At 39.1% G+C, this 20,843-nt stretch overlaps 1 long non-coding RNA gene across 2 annotated transcripts; it reads right to left on the bottom strand.

Moving 5' to 3' along the window:
* Positions 1-17,738: 17,738 nt before the first annotated feature.
* LOC132618371 (uncharacterized) lies at positions 17,739-19,688 on the bottom strand. 2 transcript variants are annotated; one of them, XR_009574076.1, is made up of 3 exons: positions 19,624-19,688; positions 18,718-18,784; positions 17,739-18,117 (listed from the first exon to the last, which is right to left on the bottom strand). It is a non-coding gene; the product is annotated as an uncharacterized LOC132618371 (long non-coding RNA). The 2 variants fall into 2 exon arrangements; XR_009574077.1 differs by lacking the exon at positions 19,624-19,688 and adding an exon at positions 19,272-19,296.
* Positions 19,689-20,843: the final 1,155 nt, after the last annotated feature.

The following is a 20,843-nucleotide window of genomic DNA, read 5'->3' as shown; positions in this document are numbered from 1 at the left end:
AATTCTCACATTCTTTATCTGATTTTCTAAGTCTAGGATCGTGGTCAAAACTTTCGTTAAAGGTACGGGGTGTTACATTATCCCCCCCTTAATATCATTCGTCCTCGAATGAGGATAGTAAACATGAATTTTAACCACATAATCACCTTGCGAACGAATAGCTCAAAACTTAAATCATACTTGAAATAGGGAACAAGTGAGGATATCTCTTCTTCATGTCCTCTTCCGCTTCCCACGTAGCGTCCTCAGTATTATGATTTCGCCACAACACTTTGACCGACGCAACATCCTTTGTTCTCAACCTCCTAACTTGGCGATCCAAGATCTGAACTGGTTCTTCTTCATAAGACAAGGATTCGTCAATCTCTACCTCTTCATAGCTCAACACATGAGAGGGGTCAGGTTTATACAACCTCAACATCGAAATGTGAAACACCGGATGAACCATGGACATCTCAGCCGGTAATCTCAACTCATAAGCTACCTTCCCAACTCTTCTAGTAATCTCATAAGGACCAATGTAGCGAGGACTAAGCTTGCCCTTTCTGCCAAAACGCATTACCCCCTTCATAGGTGACACTTTCAAGAAAACCTTGTCACCAACAGCAAATTCCAACTCCCTACGCCTTATGTCTGTATAAGACTTTTGTCTACTCTGAGCAGTCTTTAGTCGTTGCACAATAAGATTTACCTTTTCGATCGCCTCATGAATTGAATCAGGACCCAACAACTCTACTTCCGTTGGTTCGAACCAACCAATTGGAGACCGACAACGCCTCCCGTAAAGAGCCTCATAAGGAGCCATCTGAATACTAGCTTGATAGCTATTATTGTAAGCGAATTCCACCAAAGGTAGGTGTTCATCCCAACTTCCTCCAAAATCAATTGCACAAGCACGTAACATATCCTCCAAAGTTTGAATAGTTCTCTCTGCTTGCCCGTCAGTTTGAGGATGAAAGGCAGTGCTCAGTTTCACTCTAGTCCCCAAACCTTCTTGAAACGTCTGCCAGAAATGAGCAGTAAATTGCGTACCTCTGTCAGATATGATAGATGTCGGAACACCATGCAACCTAACAATCTCCTTCAAATATAACTTGGCATACTCTGACGCGTCATATGACGTCTTTGCAGGAAGAAAATGGGCAGACTTCGTGAGTCTATCTACGATCACCCAAATTGAATCATACTTGGCCCTTGTGCGAGGTAAACCTGTAACAAAGTCCATATTTATCATCTCCCATTTCCATTGAGGAATCTCAATGTTCTGAGCCAAGCCACCAGGCCTTTGATGTTCAGCTTTCACCTGTTGACAGTTCAAACACTTCGCCACAAAGTTAGAAATATCAACCTTCATGCTCTTCCACCAATAGTGTTGTTTCAAATCTTTATACATCTTGGTTGATCCCGGATGAACCGAATACTTGGAACTATGAGCTTCCATCATTAGTTCTTGTCGAAGACCATCAACATCGGGAACACACAATCGTCCTTGCAATCGCAGAACACTATCGCCAGTCCCAACAGTAAATGAAGTGTACTCACCCCTTTCCACTCCATCTCTCAACTTTGCCAAAAGTTCATCATCATATTGCTTGAATTTGATCCTTTCTACAATATCAGACTGTGATGGAGTGATTCCCACTAATTCTCCATCTTCAGTTTCATCAAGCCTAACTCCAAGGCTTGCGAGTCTTCGAATCTCTTTCCTCATCGACATGTCATGAGCACGCAAATAAGCCAACGTGCCCGTGGATTTTCTACTCAAAGCATCAGCAACCACGTTAGCCTTGCCAGGATGATACAAAATATCCAAGTCGTAGTCTTTTAACAACTCCAACCACCTCCTCTGCCTGAGGTTCAACTCTCGCTGCTTGAAGATATATTGTAGACTCTTGTGATCAGTAAAAACATCACAATGCTCACCATACAGGTAATGAAGCCAAATTTTCAAAGCAAATACCACAGCAGCCAACTCCAAGTCATGAGTCGGATAGTTCTTCTCATGCTTCTTCAACTGACGCGAAGCATAAGCAATCACCTTACCGTTCTGCATCAACACACATCCCAAACCAATTCTGGAAGCATCACAATACACCACATATCCACCAGACCTCGAAGGTAACGTCAAAATAGGAGCCGAAGTCAACCTTGCCTTAAGCTCTTGGAAACTCCTTTCACAAGATTCAGACCACTGAAACTTAGCAGTCTTCTGTGTCAATTTAGTTAGTGGAGAGGCTATTGACGAAAAACCTTCCACAAACTTTCGGTAATAACCTGCCAAACCCAAGAAACTACGAATTTCAATCGCACTAGTGGGTCTAGGCCAATCCTTCACTGCTGCAATTTTCTGAGGGTCTACTTTAATGCCGTCCCCGGTCACCACATGGCCCAAGAAAGCCACAGAATCAAGCCAGAATTCACACTTAGAGAATTTTGCATACAACTCGTTCTCCTCAAGTGTTGTCAAAGTTATCCTCAAATGATTAGCATGATCCTCACGATTCTTAGAGTACACCAAAATGTCATCAATAAACACAATAATGAAGCGGCCTAGATACGGCTTAAACACACGGTTCATTAAATCCATGAATGCGGCAGGCGCATTAGTCAACCCAAAGGACATGACTAGAAACTCAAAGTGCCCATAACGAGTACGGAAAGCAGTTTTCGGGATATCCTCCTCCTTTATCTTCAATTGATGATATCCAGACCTCAGGTCAATCTTCGAGAAAAATTTAGCACCCTGAAGTTGGTCAAACAAATCATCTATCCTAGGCAAATGATACTTATTCTTAATGGTCACTTTATTAAGCTGACGGTAGTCAACACACATTTTCAGGGAACCATCCTTCTTCCTAACAAACAAGAGTGGAGCACCCCAAGGTGAGGAACTTGGTCGGATAAAACCCTTATCCAACAAGTCCTTCAATTGATCCTTTAATTCCCTTAGCTCCGCTGGAGCCATACGATAAGGTGGAATAGAAATAGGTTGAGTGTCGGGAATAATATCAATTCCAAAATCAATAACTCTATCAGGAGGAATACCAGGAAGGTCTTCAGGAAATACTTTTGGATAATCACTCACTATGGGAACAGATGTGAATTCGGGTACTACGGCTTTTGTATCATTAACAACAACCAAATGGTAAATACACCCCTTAGTAATCATCTTATGAGCCTTAAGATAGGAAATAAATCTACCCTTTGGCTTGGCAATTTCACCCTCCCACACAATAACGGGCTCATCGGGAAAAGCGAAACGAATTAACTTATGGCGACAATCCACATTAGCATAACACGCAGACAACCAGTCCATCCCCATAATTACATCAAAATCCACCATCTCAAGTTCATACAAATCGGCCACGGACTCACGGCCTTTAATCACAACAACACAATTTCTATACACTCTAGAAGCAATAACAGGAACACCTGTAGGCGTATCAACAACAAAGGGTTCCAACAAGGATTCGGGTTTCATACCCATATCAAGAGAAAAATAAGGAGTCACATAGGATAAATTTGAACCCGGATCAATCAATGAGTAAGCATCATGAGTACAGATGGTAAGAATACCTGTAACCACTGCGTCAGAAGACTCAACTGCCTCCCTACGAGTCAGCCCATAAAGTCGAGCTGTCCCTCCACCAGAAGTATTAGCAACTTCCTTTCCCTTGCCATTATTACGAGCATTCTGATAATTATTGGTAGCATTACCAGCAGACGGATTTTTAGCAGATGCAGAAACAGGCGAATCATTCTTTTGATTATTCATAGCAGCCATCTCACGTAGACACTTTCTGCAGTCCCTCTTAATATGCCCCGGAATACCACAGTGATGACAGATACGACTCTCCCACACTAGCGGACGACTACTTCCCTGCAATAACCTACCAGTATTGTTATTATTTTTCTGTCCTTGTCTACCAGAAGGCACACTAGCATGGGAATAATTGCCAGAATGAGCAGGTGCAGAATACCCTTTACTCTGCCCTCCCTTATAATTATTACCACTAAAACCACCCGCTGATCGGGCCTTCTTATGCTGATCTCGATCCACCCTCTCTTCATTTTTCCAACTTTCTTGTTGTTCAGCAAACCCAACCAGAGATAAGAAAGTGCAAGTAGGAGACATAGCAACAACAACACATGCAGACTTGATACGTGGTACCAAGCCTTTCACAAAACGAGTCAACTTATGCTTTTCAGTCGGAAGCATGTATAAAGCATACTTTGACAGACGTGTGAACTCCAAACTATACTCGCGAACTGACTTGTTACCCTGCTCCAGCTTTTAAAATTTCGTAGCCATAGCAATTCTTTCCTCATCAGACAAGAACCTTTCCATGAACGCCTCCTCAAATTCAGCCCACGTCGGAGATAAAGCAGCGTCACCTCTCTCAGATTCTCACATCTCAAACCATACGTGAGCGACATCCTTCAACTGATACGAAGCAAGCCTCACAGCTTCTGAATCCTGGGCATCCATTGCCCTCAATGCCTTAAAGGTCTCATCTAAGAAGTGTTGGGGGTCGTCCAACTCTCGTGACCCAAAGAACTCTGGTGGCTTTAAGTCAAGGAACTGCTTAAATCTGCCTCTACCATGAGGTCCCACACCTCCACGCTGTTGCTGAGCAACAACCAATACAGTCAACATTTGAATAGCCGTTTGCATAGTACCAATATCGGGTACACCCGCAACAGGGACAGCAGGAGCAGGCGGTGCTGGAAGTGGTGCTTGATTTCTAGCATCATTTCCATTACCAGCATTCGCGCCCCCCAGATTCCGCTTAACTTTTGCGGGACGTCCTCGTTTACCATTTTTAGATCGCGTTAACGTCATTTCTGCAAGACACGAATTAACGAGCGAATTAGAACGATCCTAAAAAGGACTTTAAGCTCTACAGCACAATCTAGAATCAAGAAGAATAGGAAACGCCTATAAATGTCCTGGGAGTTTCTCAATCATGCGGGTGATCAGGTTGCACAAGGAAAACTTCACTAGACACAGCTCCACAGACACCAACAAAAATCCTAGGACGTATTTAAACCTAGGCTCTGATACCAAGCTTGTCACACCCTAAAACCCACCCTAGACGTGACCGGCATCCGACGTCATGAACAACATCGGAAGAACCTAAACAACACAATAATAATAATAATAATAATAATAATAATAATAATAATAATAATAATAATAATAATAATAATACTTGAACCCACTAGGTTCAACATTCGCCTCCAGCAATTTATAAATTAAATGTAATAAATCATGAATACATGATCTAATTCAGCGGAAGTCCTTATTATCATAAAAGTTAATCAAAACGTGACAACGCCCAAGAGTTAACAAAACTCCACAACTACCCACAAGAATGTATACTATGGAGCTTCTAGGATAAAAAGGTAATAGTTTGACTCATCGGGACGCAGCCCGGAAATCTAGAATAATAAGCGAAACAGGAAGTGTCCCACCAACAAGGATGTGGGCTCACCAAATCAACAACAGCAGCAAGTCCTCCTAAGCGTCGAGAGTATCACGAGCCTGCTCTTCTCCGTTACCTAACATACCATCAAAAACAACAATGGTATGCCTGAGTACTTCGTACTCAGTGAGTGCCTCGGGGACAACAAGTACTATGAAAATAAAATACGTAATGCATAAGGAAATTAGTCTTGCCAGTCAGGTAAGAGCGATATAAGAACAGTTATCCAATTTATGTATCTCAATAATGAACATCAAAACCCATTTATAAAGCCTCTTGTCAAGATACAATCTCAAATATGCCTTTTTAACCAATTAAGATAAAATATCTCACATGCCAATACAGACCCAAGAACCAATCACATCGAAGGGATAACCGTAGAGGTTCCCTAAACACTGCGCAATACACCGAAATATGGATTCACGGTGGCTACTCTTCCTCCCGAATAGCAAGGCCATTAATACACCCCAGGTAGTGAACCCGAAAGTGGCCATTCTTCCTCCCGAATGGCAAGGCAATTAATACACTAGGATCCATAGTGGCTACTCTTCCTCCCGAATAGCAAGGCAAACACAATAACAAAGTCCATGGCATAGAAGCCGATTCACAATTTGTCTTAAAGTAGTCACACCATCAATAACATTAAAGTTCATTACGCCATATCGAAAGAATAAGTCATTTCAATCAAAGTTTTGAAACGTATAACTTCTTTACAAAAGATTTCCATGTCCCAATTCGTCAATGAGAATGTCATCACCAACTCTTTACCATCATTATCAAGCATCTCTTATAGAGAAAAACATTCATAATAACTTATACATATATAAGGTTTGTTACAATCTAGGTTTAATGTGGTTTTGTTCCCTCACACACATTAAACACCATTTAAACATGAATTAGAGTTCAAGAAACATAAAAAGATTGCCTTTCCTTTCATTCATTAAGGAAATCTTGAATAAAATTTATACTTCCAACAATAGTTTCAAATAGTGATTTTAAAAGGGAGACATACCTTAATTACTCCAAAACTTGAATTAAAGACTTAAATTTTGGAGAAGATTTCCTAAATCTTGATTCTTGAATCTTGAGATGGGTTTTCTTGAAAACCCTAGATTAGGAATGATGATTTCTTGTTTAGATTACAAGGATATATGTTAGAATGGAGTTGGAATAATTAGAATGGACTTACCTTGGTGTTCTTGATGTTGGAGGAGAGTAGGAGGTTGTTCTAGGGTTTGAGGGAATGAAAAATAATGACTTGAACTGATATGGACGAATATATAATGTTCTGGAAAATACAGTTTACGTCCAGCACTGTGCTGGCCGTATTTTCAGTTTACGGGTCGTAAACTGACTTTACGGGTCGTATTTTGCACACGGACTGCACTGTGTCTCTTCAGTAAAATGGCCATAACTCTTTGCACAGATGTCCGTTTGACCCTCGTAAGATACCGTTGGAAAGGCATTTCAAAGATCTACAACTTTAATCAAGGAAGTTTTCCCAAATTCCAAATACGGTTTGAAATACGGGCCGTAAAGTGAAATACGGTCCGTATTTAACCTTATGACCTCAACAATGTCAAATTCCAGAATGTTTAGAAATTCTTGGTTTCAGTTCACGACTTGGTTTACGACCAATAAACTGAAATACGACCACTGTTCATGGGCGTAAACCACCATATCACAACTGAACGGAAAAATTTCAATTCCCACATTCTTTATCTGATTTTCTAAGTCTAGGATCGTGGTCAAAACTTTCGTTAAAGGTACGGGGTGTTACAGCTACACTCTCCGACTTTTCATTACTTCAAGTTTTATAATCATATCAGAACCACAATTATATCATGAAATAATGGGATGAGATGCAATGGAATGCCATGCATGAAATCAATTCAATCACCGTACAATAGCAGAGGGAAATCAGAGATAATCCAGGGCCGGAAAGTAAATTGATGCATAGTCACTCATCACAATTCCTATCATGGAATTCATAACACAAATCAAGAATACAAAACCACACATCATTGAACCGTGTCCTCCCTATCCATAAGTCTAACAAAAATTAAGAAACTATTACTCAACATGTTTCATGGAACCAACACCTATTAATACCCTATTAAAGATTGACAAGACCTTGCCCCACCATATATACATAAATTCTAAACACAGCCAGTTCTAAATATGGCGACAAGCCCGCATAACAGCTGATGCAATCAACCTAATTGGAATCAACTTCCACGCTATGCCTGAAAGACTATCATGCTTTCCCTGTCAACACTATCTACCTACATATTATTCACTAATCGGAGTCTATGCTAAAATAAATCGACACCTACTTCGAAGCCGAACAGGAGTCACGAACCATCCATCCTTGAGCTTCTTCCCTTCTTGGAACGTATTCGAATGGGCGAAGTCTAGTCAAACAAAATTTTTTCATTAGCAAGCAATACTACGAACATCCAAGCTATCATACCCCTAGAAGGACTCAAACGACTTTATGAAAATGACCCCGGGTCCACAAGGACAAAATCACAACTTTACGCAAATTTAGTCTACTAGAAGCTCCAACGATCAACAACCTAAGTTTCATACTTATCTAACCCCAAATGAGCTTTCACTTCCCCTAATTACCCAAAATTCTCAAAGTTCAAGCAAAACCCAAAAGTTAACCCATTTGAAAATCCATTTTAGAATTGGGATTTGAGTTTGAAAAGAACATGCCCAAACTAAAAACTGTGAAGTCCTTTCAACAAATCACGATTTAAATAAAATAAGAAAACATCTATCCACCTAGGGTTTTACAAGCCAAAAAGGTTTTTCTCGAAACCCAAAACCTAACTTGGATTGACTAAAGGAAGAGGTAAGGATTAAGAAGGAGAAATGAAGTAGCGTTTAGATCCTTACCCAAGCCAAAACCATGGAAGTCTTTGAAATCACTCTAAAATCAGCTCTAGGAACATTTTGTGGTGAAAATGAGGTCAATCTTGAAATGGATAAATAAATATTTGACCTATTCTATGATTTCCGCTTACGTGAACTGTTGCCCGCCTACGCGATGCCACCTCTGCGGAAAAATATTTCGCAGATATGGACTCATTAATTCCTCAGATTTCAAGTCTACAAGGATAAGGTTTCGCAGATATGAGGCACCTACTTCCCTAAAATTCCTAGGTTGATTTATTCTTTCTCAAAATCGGCTATAGGTCACCCTTACCCGCAAATCCCACGCGTAAAATGCTACTGTCGCGAAACCAAACGAGGGGTACTTCAGAGAAAGAGAAGGAATGCTCATAACGACCAAATGGGTCGTTACATTAGATACCAATTAAAAAACTTTTCATCCCCGAACGGAGAATAGTGGAAGGGAGATACGTAGAACCGGTAAAGTGTCGGAGACACTCTCTGTGCTTGCTAGACCTGGCCTCTTGAGGGATTCTTCCTAAAATGCGTAGAATGATTAACCAGGAAATGACATCCCATAATTTGCCAACGCCCATGGGTACTAACCTTTATTTATGAAATAACTCTCGTTGTGAGTAATCTATGGCTACCAAATTGAACACACATGCTGGAATTGCAACTCCCCAGAATGAAGGTAATCGGGAAAATTTGGCTCAAAAGATATCTCAATGCAGGTCTTTACTAACTCCTCCAAATTATAGATGAATCAATCCAGAAGGTATGACACGGTCTTGGTTTTCCAAATGTGTTCCAATAGTCTCGAGTTGCCCCACATATCTGGTGACTTCGTCACTCTATCCACAACTGTCTCTTATGTTGTGCCGTCGTAAATCACGATCCATCTTCTCAGTGCTGGAAATAGTGGAATGCGTAGGTGGTGAATTTTCTCTATACAAAATTCGTTGCGCATCCTTGTTTGCCAGACTCTTGTCGTTGGACAGTCACTTGCCTTGACAAAACATATGGTCGGTACTATTGAATTTGCAACTTTGTCCATCCACGGGGTCTCAAATATTTCAACTTGGGTGGTCGAACAAAGGAAAAGGATCTCGATGGTCTATCATGCTTCGCAAGGGTCACATAAGAGTCCGAGAGTTGAGTCTTGAATCAACCTGTGGTGGACCAGTGCTCCTCGAAGAATAAATCCTTGTATATTTTGCCCATGAGAAAGGGTCTTCGCAGGTGCGTACTCGTGGGTCCGATGGGTTGTCCGCATATGCGGCAACCGCTAAGTAGAAAAGAATCCGCACGGACACACTATCGCAGAAGCGCATTCGCAGACGTGACCGAAAATTACATAGAAGCAACTCGGCTAGAAGATGATTTTAGTGGAGACGGTGAAATTTCACACAGCCAAATTCACGAACGCGGGTTCCACTCTGCTAAGGTAGAAGTCGAGCAGTTTCAATTGGGGTAAAAGAGGTGTTCTCCCAAACTCTTCATACCACCACTCCTCTCTTCATTAGATATCCCCGCCCCCCCACTACCAAACGTTACACCCCAATCCCCATAAAACTTTTCCTCTCTGCCACTTTTACCCCATTCCAAACACAACACTTAAAAGAGACAAAAAATTTAGGGCTAATATCTCAAGAAAGGAGAAAATTTTGAACACCCTCACCTCTCCTGAATCTCCACTACAAGGTAGGTCTTATGCTTTCCTTTTACTCCGGAACTAACTTTTGGCTTGTAAATCTGGTTTTATTCCTGTTTATGGGTTGAGAATTTTGGTAGATTTGTGATGTGGGTTTGCATGTGGGTGGTTGAAAAATTGTTGGATATGGTCATTGTTCATCATAAGATCATGTTTATCACTATGTAAAGTACAAAAATTATTCGAAAATGGGTTGAAAAATTGAATAACAACGGGTGGGTGTTCATGGTATTTTTCGGTGGGGCTTTTAGAATTTTAGGGTGTTGTTGCTTGAGATCATAACCCATTGTGTTTAATCACCATGCATGCTTGAATGATTGAAGATTTAAGGGTAAAGACTGAGAATTTGGGTCAAACCTTATGGGGGAAAATCGAAATTTTTCCGGGTCTGGGGAAGATGATGATTTTCTCGCGAGCGAAACAACTTCCATAGATGCGGCGCTGCATTTGCGGGTAGATTTGCGCAGGTGCGACGGCCACAGGGGAAGGGAAATTCTATAGGTGCGGAGGATTTTATGCAGGAGCGATCTCGCTTCTGTGAGAGTTTTCTCGCAGAAGCGGTCTTGTATCTGCGATAGCTCGATTGCAGGTGCGAGACTTGCACAAAATTGTTGAAAACAGAAGCTTCACAACAGTTCCTTCTGGGTTTGTTTTGCTGGTTTCTTTGGCTTGTTTGAAATTTTTTGAAATGCTGAACATGAATCAAATGTGAGACTAACTTGATTTTGATCAATGCAGGTACTAATTAGTTAAAGATGGATCTAAACGAAAATGAAAACATCTCCCAGGTCTAAGAAAATGTCGAAGGGGATGTTGAGGAACAATATGACACCATGCCAGAGCCGTTACTTTGATAATTTACTAGACAAGAAACTCCTACTTGAGAGGGGAATTAACAGGCGCAAGGTACCGAACGTGTACCAGAACACTGGTTGGACTTGCTTTGCTCCCACCCCATACAAGTCAAATGAGCAATGGGTGTGGGAGTTCTACACGAAACTAAAGCTCGTAAGTTTGGCTGAGCTTGATCCAGAGATTATCATTTGGGGTACAATGGTGAAGTTTGATGCTGCGGTGATCAATGCTTGTTATGACTTGCCTGACCATGCCAGAGAAGCTATACATAGGAAAGAATTTTGTGGAAATAGGGACTGGTTAGTTTCAAAGATGAATCCTGAAAGCAAGAGGGACAAGATTACCTGGGTTCACAAGAAGACGGAGATTTAAAACACAGATTTTCTTGCGGAGGCTAAGAGGTACCAATACATCATCACTCATAGGGTATGTTCTTTGGAAAACACTACTAACTGCACATACGTTCGTACCTTGATGATTGCCCATATTCTGAATGACATTCCGATGAACGTTGGTTATCACGTGATTTAGGAGTTTGAGAAGTACCTGCATTAGGGTGGCCTGAGTCTGGTGTTACCTTCCTTAATTATTGGTTTGTGCGAGAAGGCAGGGGTTCCTCAGCATCCTATAGATCATTGGTTTGACCCAGAGAGGGTGTTTCACCCTTGAGGTCACTGGAGAGGGTAGCGCGGTATAGAACAAGAAGAGGAAGATTGAGGTGACCGTTGAGGATGTTGATGATGATGAGTCCCCCTCGCAGCTGGAGGGGCCCTTTAGTTTGATTGATTCCTAATCGAGGGCCATTCGAGAGCTAGTGACGCAGCTTCCCCATGGTCCCTCGAAGGTTGGTCCTTCAGAAGCTAGTACCAACCAGTCCACTCAATAGGAGATGAAACAGTACCTCTCTACATGTTCACCAGAAGCTTGCTCCTTGACTTGTTCTTCCTTCTCTCAGTGTCAAAGTCCTAGCTTTGCTCACCGTGGGCCTTGTTTATATTTCCATAGGCTTTCTTGAGCAAACCTACAGACATTTTCCGTAGGTTTGCTCATGAAAGCCTATGGAAATATGGACAAGGCCCACAGTGAGCTAAGCCAGGACTTTGACACTGAGAGAAGGAAGAACAAGTCAAGGAGCAAGCTTCTGGTGAACATGTAGAGAGGCATCAATGCGATCTTCAAGTGGGTCAATCCGAAGGGGAAATTCCCTGTCGAGGATGAGGATGATAAAGAGAAGTACTCCTTCCTGACAGAGGCTGAGGGTGGGTCATATGGCGATGATAGCAGTACAGATGGAACGGATGAGGCCTAGAGTTCAGCTCTACAGGGTTGAGCCCTGCAGCTCACTAGTTCAGCTTGTCTTAGGGTTTTCTTTTGGACAATTTCCTTTTTTTTCTTTTTGGGTTGTTGGATAATTTGGATACTGTTTCTTTGGTTTTGTTGTTTTTATTTGGTTTTTTGATGTTGGATTTATGCACTCGCCGGGGCTTTGATATTTATGCTAAACTTTCGCCTTTTTCGGGCTTTGATTTTTATGCAGGAAATGTTGGTTTGAGTGAATTTGGTGTTTGGAATAATGTTGAAACAGGTGAAAATCAGTCATTGGTTCCTACCAGTGATTTCGTAGATGCTGACCCATCATCACAGACGTGCTTCCGCTTTAGCGGGGTTTCTTTCGCCCATGCAAACTCAGGTTTGTCGGTTAGGATCCGCTTGTCGGACCAAACTCCGCATATACGACCTCGCATCTGCGAACAATGTCTCGCAAATACGGGCCTTGGTATGTAAACAACGCTTCGCATCTGCTGCCTATCTTCGGCAGATGCGGCTGTGCAGACACAACCTTTTTTCTCGCATATGCGAGATGACTAAAACCAGAAAGAAATATCTGCTAAGTCTAGAACCTTCACATGACATCCAAAATCGTTCAAACCTCTCCCCAGTGCAAACCAAGTGTACGCATCACTCCAAAAGACACTACAACTAAATACCAATTGGAATTGATTAGATATCAATTTGAATCAACCAGGTACCAATTTGAATGAAGTGGCATGATAGGAGTGAAAGAATAGAAGTTTCCTAAATATCTTATAGCCTCTCGCGGATGGGTACAAACATCTTCATATCATTCCACGATACTCTTCTAAACATTTCTCTTGTACTCGTGAGACTGGTAACCTAGGGCTCTGATACCACCTTATCAGGACCCAAATCACGATCATGATGTCACCTACACTATCCCCCCGATAGTCGTACCATTCCCAAAATCATTAATCTCTTTTGGAAAACAAGTGCGGAATTTAAGTTTGTAGAACATAACTAGAATATTAATGACATTAACAGATGAAGAAACAAGACTTTTATAAAATAAATTTCCCCAAATCTAGTCTTACACGGTACAAGAGCTTTTATAATGAATTACAAGAATAGAAATAACATGCAGACTTCAAAAGTGGGTAAACACTGTCCGTAAGGGTAGAATAGACAGAGTACATAAGAAGAGACTTCAAAATGCAGAACCGGCTAGTGGCTCACCCGAAACGTCTTTGTAAAATCCTCGGAATCTACCCCATATCTCGAACATAAACCTGGAACAACTCTACACTCTGGAAAGGGTGTAACAAGAGTAAAATGAGTACAAATACACGTACTTGTAGGTATTATAGGCTGACAACGATTAATTCATATATATAATAAACAGTAATTGACAGATAGAGCAAAAAACAGTTCATATAAACACTCAATCATTAATAATAATTGTATATCTCGTAAACCTCAAGTTATAAGCCTAGGTGGAGCCATCTTATCCACAGGTATGTCAAATAAATATGGGGTCCTCACCACAAGCAATAACTCAATATCACACACAAGAATAAATACTCAATGAGATGCAATGATGTGAATTGAAATGTAATGATATGGCATGCAATGCAATGCCCTCCCAGGCCTTCTCTCCGTACCGTACACATATTCTAAGGATCAAGTCTCATGGCCATGACCCACGGGGACCCGCGAAGTTCATGTACCCCTCGTTCTGGCAAATAATCTCGAACACGAGCACTCTCTTCGCTCCGATAAAGACCTCGGATCACGGACTCTCTCATTTCACTTTTACGCTCTCCGGTAAAGACCTTGGAGGTTACACTCTCTCACTCTTCATCACTTCCAGTTTCATAATCATATCAAACTACAGTTATATCATGAAATAATGGGATGAGATACAATGCCATGCATGATATCAATTCAATCATTGCACAATAACGGGGGGAAATGGTAGATAATCTATGGCTGGAAAGTAAATTAACGCATAGTAGCTCATCACAATAACCATTATGGAATTCATAACAGAAATCAAGAATACATAACTCGATCACACATATGGAACGCTTCCTCCCTATCCATAAGTCTAGCAAAAATTACAAACCATCACTCAACATGTTTCATGGAACCATCACATATTAATACCCTATACAAGATTGATAAGAACTTATCCCACTATATATACATCAATTCTAAACACTGCCGGTTCCAAAAATGGCGACAAGCCCATATAATAGCTGATGGAACTAACCTAATTAGAATCAACCTCTACGCCATGCCCAAAGGCCTATCATGCTTTCCCCGTCAACGCTATCGACAAACATATGATTCACTAATCAGAGTATATGCTAAAGTAGACCATAACCTACTTCAAAACCAAACAGGAGCCACAAACCATCCATCCTTGTGGTTTGTCCCTCCTTGGAACGCATCCGAATGATAGAAGTCTAGTCAAATAAACATTCGACATTAGCAGGCGATACTATGAACACATAAGTGACGAGGCCAATGTGTATAGATTTTTTTGCTCGTACTGTGTCAAATTATAGTAAAGTTTAAGATATCATCCCACAGAGATTGGAACCACCTATGCTACAGATTTGTATTATCTTTGTTACTATTTGAGAGAATCAAATTGATGCAAGGTGAGTTTTTGAAATTAAAATTAATTAAATTAAAAACAAATCGCTTCCGAAAAAGTTATATATAAAAAGAGTTGGGAACCACTGAATTCACTTGATATATTTTATGACAAAATCTCAGTTTCTACATGCATTTCTCTAAGGAATAATTGCTTATTGCTAATACAATTATATTTTCACACTAAGAAACAAATAATTAATTAACACTCCGTGAGGTTATGTCAATTAATTGCTTTAAAACTAGTGACTATTAAACTGAAATATTTTCTTGCTTGAATTGTGCTACAGGAGTAAAGACCTCTTGTGATTAGCCTTTAAATCAATAAAGTTATTTGAGTCAATCCCTCTGTGAGAATTAGGACTGAAAGAAATAAAATAAAGACCATTTAAATCAATAAACTTATTTGAGTCAATCCCTCTGTGAGAATTAGGACTGGAAGAAATAAGATAAAGATTTGGAATAATAATACTAAAAATTACTCTCACTCTGCTATTTTACTCATTGGTTATTATATATTAATTTTGCTCCGCGAGAATTACAAAATTAATATAAGAATAACTTAGAGATAAAATATGTAGACGTGATAATAATGAATTGAAATAATCATTCCAGCACAGTTTAAAATATAAATAAAAAGTTTCAAGCAAGAACATATAAAAACTGAGATAGTATTATGAATATATTAAGCTTCCTCAACTATCCCAACAAAAAGAAATTACTCCATTATGGAGTAAGAAAAACTAAAAAAATAGAAAATGTTATCCTACAAAGACAAAAAGAAGAGAAAGGGACCAAGACTAATTATTGTATCTTGCTAAATATTGGATGCCCTTTGTCTTCAGAGTAGCTTGCTATTTATAGAAATGGATGCCTGACTTTTTCTCCATGGACGCATCTGTGGATGCCATAGATGCGACTGTGGTGACGGATGCGTCTGTGGATGCCATAGATGCGACTGTGGTGACGGACGCGTCTGTGGATGCCATAGATGCGACTGTGGTGACGGACGCGTCTGTGGGTGCCATATATACGAAGGGTGTCAAGTGGGCCGGGCTAGCCCGAACCCGGCCCGGTAAACCCGGCCCACCACCGGCCCGGCCCAAGCCCACTAATAGGTGTAAGGGGCTGGGCTAGGTGGGTTTTATTAGGGGGCTGGGCCGGACAAGGTGGACAGCCCACCAGCCCGGCCCACCATAAGCCCGGGTGATGGCGCACCGGAGCACCGGCCCGGCCCAGCCCAGCCCAGCCCACTTCAAATTAAAAAAAAAGATAAGTATTACATTTATTACTAATAATAAGTATTTAAAAACATTGTATCCCAATAAAATAGTTGTAGCTATAATTGTGGGATTCTTAAAATTTTGGAAGCAAATATATGAAATATTTATTAATTATTCAAACCATAGTTAGAATCTTACTTTAGTTAATTAAAACTTAACCATTAATTTTAACTCATGTAATGTGTCTCTTATTCAAGTAAGAACTTGAGAAAAATGGAGACAATAAAAATGAAGAGGAATCGAATTCGTTAATATTTAATTGCTACTAAATGAAAAATAATTTACCTCTGAAATTGCTGATGCGTGAAATAAATCAAATACCCCTTTTAAGTTACTATCTTGCTGTTGGCTTACACAAGTTCAAAAATATTTCAATAGGTTATACAGTATACTATATAATAATATAAACTATTAGTTATATATATAATAATATATTAATATAATCTTATTAGTTTCAAATATTTTATATATAATAATAATTAAATATTTTTTAGCATATTGAAATGTCTCCACCGATGATGGAGACGTGACAATCTGCACATGACATTAGGACTTAGGATCAGATGAGATAATTAAATTAAGAACTTTGGTTTAGTATCAAAACTCATGTGCATTGTTCCCATTTAGTTCCCATTTAGATGAGTAGGAAATTTAGAGATGAGGAGAGTAGGGAATTGTGAGATAATATGGAGAAGAATGAATGGTATTTATAGTTTGAAAATAGGGCCAAAGTATAATTTAAGGAACTTGAAGGTTAAAATAAAGTTGACAACAACTAGATTTCAAAGTATTAAACTTAATAAATTTTAGCATTAGAATTTTTTTTTAAAATAATTAAAATCCGGCTCGGCCCACTAACTAAAACCCGACCCGACCCACTAACTAAAACTTGGCCTGGTCCACTAACGGGCCCGGTTAGCCCGACGTGTAGCCCCTATCCGAGGTGGGCTGGGCCGGACACCCTTTCCCTCTCCAAGCCCGGCCCCCAGCCCGACCCACTTAACTTACGGCCCGGCCCCTTGTGGCCCACATTTAAATGACTCGGCCCGGCCCACTTGACACCCCTATATGCGACTGTGCTGACGGACGCGTCTGTGGATGCCATAGATGTGATTATGGTGACGGACTCGTTTGCGCACTACAAGAAAACACCTAATTTGTGGAGGTTTTTTAGTCAATTTGTGGCGGTTTCCAACCCCCACAAACAGAATTGTGGCGGTTTCTGAAAACACTACAATTATCAATGCCACGAGTCTTATTGTGGCCGTTTTTCGAAACCTCCACGACGGCCGCCACAAAATAAAATTTAAATTTGTGGAGGTTTTTAGAGATAATCGGTGGCAGTTTATAACCTCCAAAATATCATCTTACTATTTCAAAAAAAAAATATTGTGGGGATTTTTGGACCCCCCAATATGATGCTTAGTTCTTTTCGAAAAACTTAATTGGGGGTTTATAACCCCCACAATGTTAATGATTAAAAAAAAAAGAAATTAACTAGTGACAATTTAATTTGTTTCCACCACAATACTTTAGTTATTAATTTTTTTTTTTTGCTATTTAAAATTTTTAATCAGGACTAAATAAATAATTTTACTGAACAACTTATAACAAAGTCAAATTCCATTAAAAATAACCATAATAACAAACAATACAAACTCAGATCCAACTAAACAAAATTTGTATCATAACTATGATATCTGATATAGTGACCAACTAGCTAGGATAATAAAAATGTATGTATTCATTACAAGATTAATCCTACTATTGTCTAGCTAATAAATTGATGGGTTATAAAAATTTGAAGTTGACTTAGAATAGGAAGTCTTCAATGTTCTTATAATAATCAGCAACGAAATTCTCCATCTTGGTCACCACACTATCTAAGTTGCTCTGCATCCATGGTTTCAATTCACCCTTCCTAACCACACCAAAAAAGAAAATTCAAAAGTTCTTAAATAAACACACATTCGGCAAAAGTATTCTGAAATACGATATTAACTTTTGCCCTCATTTCAGAACTGAGGTAGAGTCAATAGTAGAAGCACGTCACACATGCACTGAGGTTAAACTAATGTATTGGACTTCAAAGAGTCCTTAGATTTCTTTATGCAGGTTCCATGATTCATGCATATAAAATTATTAGTAGAAAGAACTACAGGGAGAAAATAAGCTTGTCAACTTTTGGTTGACAAAATGGGTAGCAACAGTTGGATAGCAATGCATAACTGCACAAAAGTCCTGGTCCTGGCACTAAATCCCATATCATTAAGATTAATGAATCCTCCAATCAGTTGACCTCTTACAGTATGATCTCCCGTTTCTTAAGTCACTTTACATTTCAGTTTGTCGTGTTAGATTCCAAGTTGAACTACTTAAACAAGTTCTCTAATAACGCACCATACTAATCTCAAGAAGAAGCTTTTGAAATCGCAAATGCTTAAAATACTGGGCTAAATAAAGGATGAATATTATAAATTGAGAAAATCAGAAGCATGAGAATTAGTTTATTGAAACTCACAATCTGTTCACCATGTTTTTCAGCAGGCATCCCAAAGTGTTTGTTATTCGTCTTTCCCTGCTCAAAGCTAAACCAAGAAAATAATCAACAAAAACAATTAGCAATCAAACCAACGTATTACAACAAAAATTCTAGCCATATATTCATGAAAATCACCTATGTAACAAATATACAGGTCCTGTATAGGCGAAATAACATTAGAATTGAACAAATAAATTCTAAGTTGTAATCAGCCCAATGATTAACATAAGTTAAACTTGCATCAAAGCTGAATGCTAACAACACTGGAAAACTGAAGTAGAAGAAACGTACCGCTAACGTAAGAGTGATAATTGATGTACCTTCCTATAATTCATAAAGTCTGTTATATAAAAAGTGAGCTTTCACTGAAAAGAATATTTGGCCAATGAATGAGTTAATGCATAACTTACCAAATCCATTGCTTTAGATTACTCTTTGACCAAAAGGAGTAATTATCTACCACAATCACCCGAGCTTAATGCAAAATTTAACGTAATTATACTCATGTTTCTAACCACATCTAATATACTTACATGGATACAGCAGTTGTAATATACAACAGTTGCAAAAATGAGAAACCTCCTCATATAGTACATGGAAACAAAAACTTCTCTTAATTGTCAAAAGAAGGAAAATAAAAAATTCCCTTAATTGTCAAAAATGCAAAAACACACACTCGTTTCCCCAAACAACAATAATGACACTTAATTTACCAATTAGACCTCGAAACCAATTAAGGAACCCACGAAAGAATTGAACCAACATTTAACCCAATAATTGTAATAATACATAGATCGACACGCATATCGCAACCAGTTTCGGGTACGAACTCAACATCGGAAAGTAAACAAAGAGAAATAAGAAAGAGTTTTACGAAGTACTTACCTTTCCCGTTCGGATTGCAGTCCTGGAATAAGAAAGAGTTTTACTCTATAGAGCCCTGGAATTTTGAGTTGATAGAAGAAAGTGAATTGATTCAGTTGAGCCCTGGAATTTCGTGAGTTGTGGAGAGGGAATTTAGCCCTCAGGAAAAAAAGAGGGGGAAAAAGAGAGGGAAAAAGGAGCGGGAATTTGCCCCCCAGGTTCTGAATATTTTTTGAGTCTAATTTCCTAATTACCCCATAATGTTCAGATTAAAACTTAGGAAGATGGGGTCTAATATTGCCTTTTCACATTTTTTTCTCTTTTATTTATTTTTTATTAGTAATTAAAATATTGGGAGATAGAACTAACTATATAATAAAACATACTTTAACAAAATTGAGATATATATATACTATAAAAAATAACGCATAAAAAAAGCAACAAAAAAGCAAGATATCTAAACAAATAAAAATCTAAGATATAGAACAAACTCACAAAAACTCATTAACATAATTCATTTAATATTCAAATTGCTAAATATCTTTGATTAGATAAAATAATATTATTTGTTTAAATTCAGAACTCCTAATATTATGAAAATAAAAGACTTTTGTGCATATATTTTGTTAAAAAAAATCCTTTCACACATCTACACAAGTAAATTTGTAGGTCGACGCCGTATATTAAGTCATCTCAAACGATTTCTCATTTTATATTAAATATGTGCTACTTGTACCTTCTAGTGAAGGTTATCATGTTAAATCTTACCTAATCTTATATGACTACAATCCATCTTAGCATATGTATCTCTGCAATATTCATCTTATGGATATATTGGACTTTACCGGCCCGACACTCGCTAACATATGATATTATTGGTCTTACAACTGTTTTATAGAACTTATCTTTCAGTTTGATATGAATTCTATCACATAACACCCCAATAACACTTTTTCATTTTAACCATCCAGTTATATATGACCCGAGTAACATCTTCATCTGATTCTCTTGAAACAACGAGCCTAGTGTATTGGTAAAAGACTAACAAAATGTAATTCTATCGCTGAGTTATGGAAAGTGGTCACAAGTCGGCTCGGATGGTCAGGATATTAATTAGAAAGACAAATTTCTGAAAGACATTTGATTGAGTGAAGTTGCGAGAACGCCGAACACATTTTCATTCGGAGTAGCTGTCACGCACATGGTGCAAATGACGGGTAGCCCATTGAGAGTCCACAATC

The sequence above is a fragment of the Lycium barbarum genome, chromosome 11 (assembly GCF_019175385.1).
Source record: "Lycium barbarum isolate Lr01 chromosome 11, ASM1917538v2, whole genome shotgun sequence".
In the NCBI taxonomy this organism is placed as follows: domain Eukaryota; kingdom Viridiplantae; phylum Streptophyta; class Magnoliopsida; order Solanales; family Solanaceae; genus Lycium; species Lycium barbarum.
This window is presented reverse-complemented; position numbering and strand designations above follow the sequence as displayed.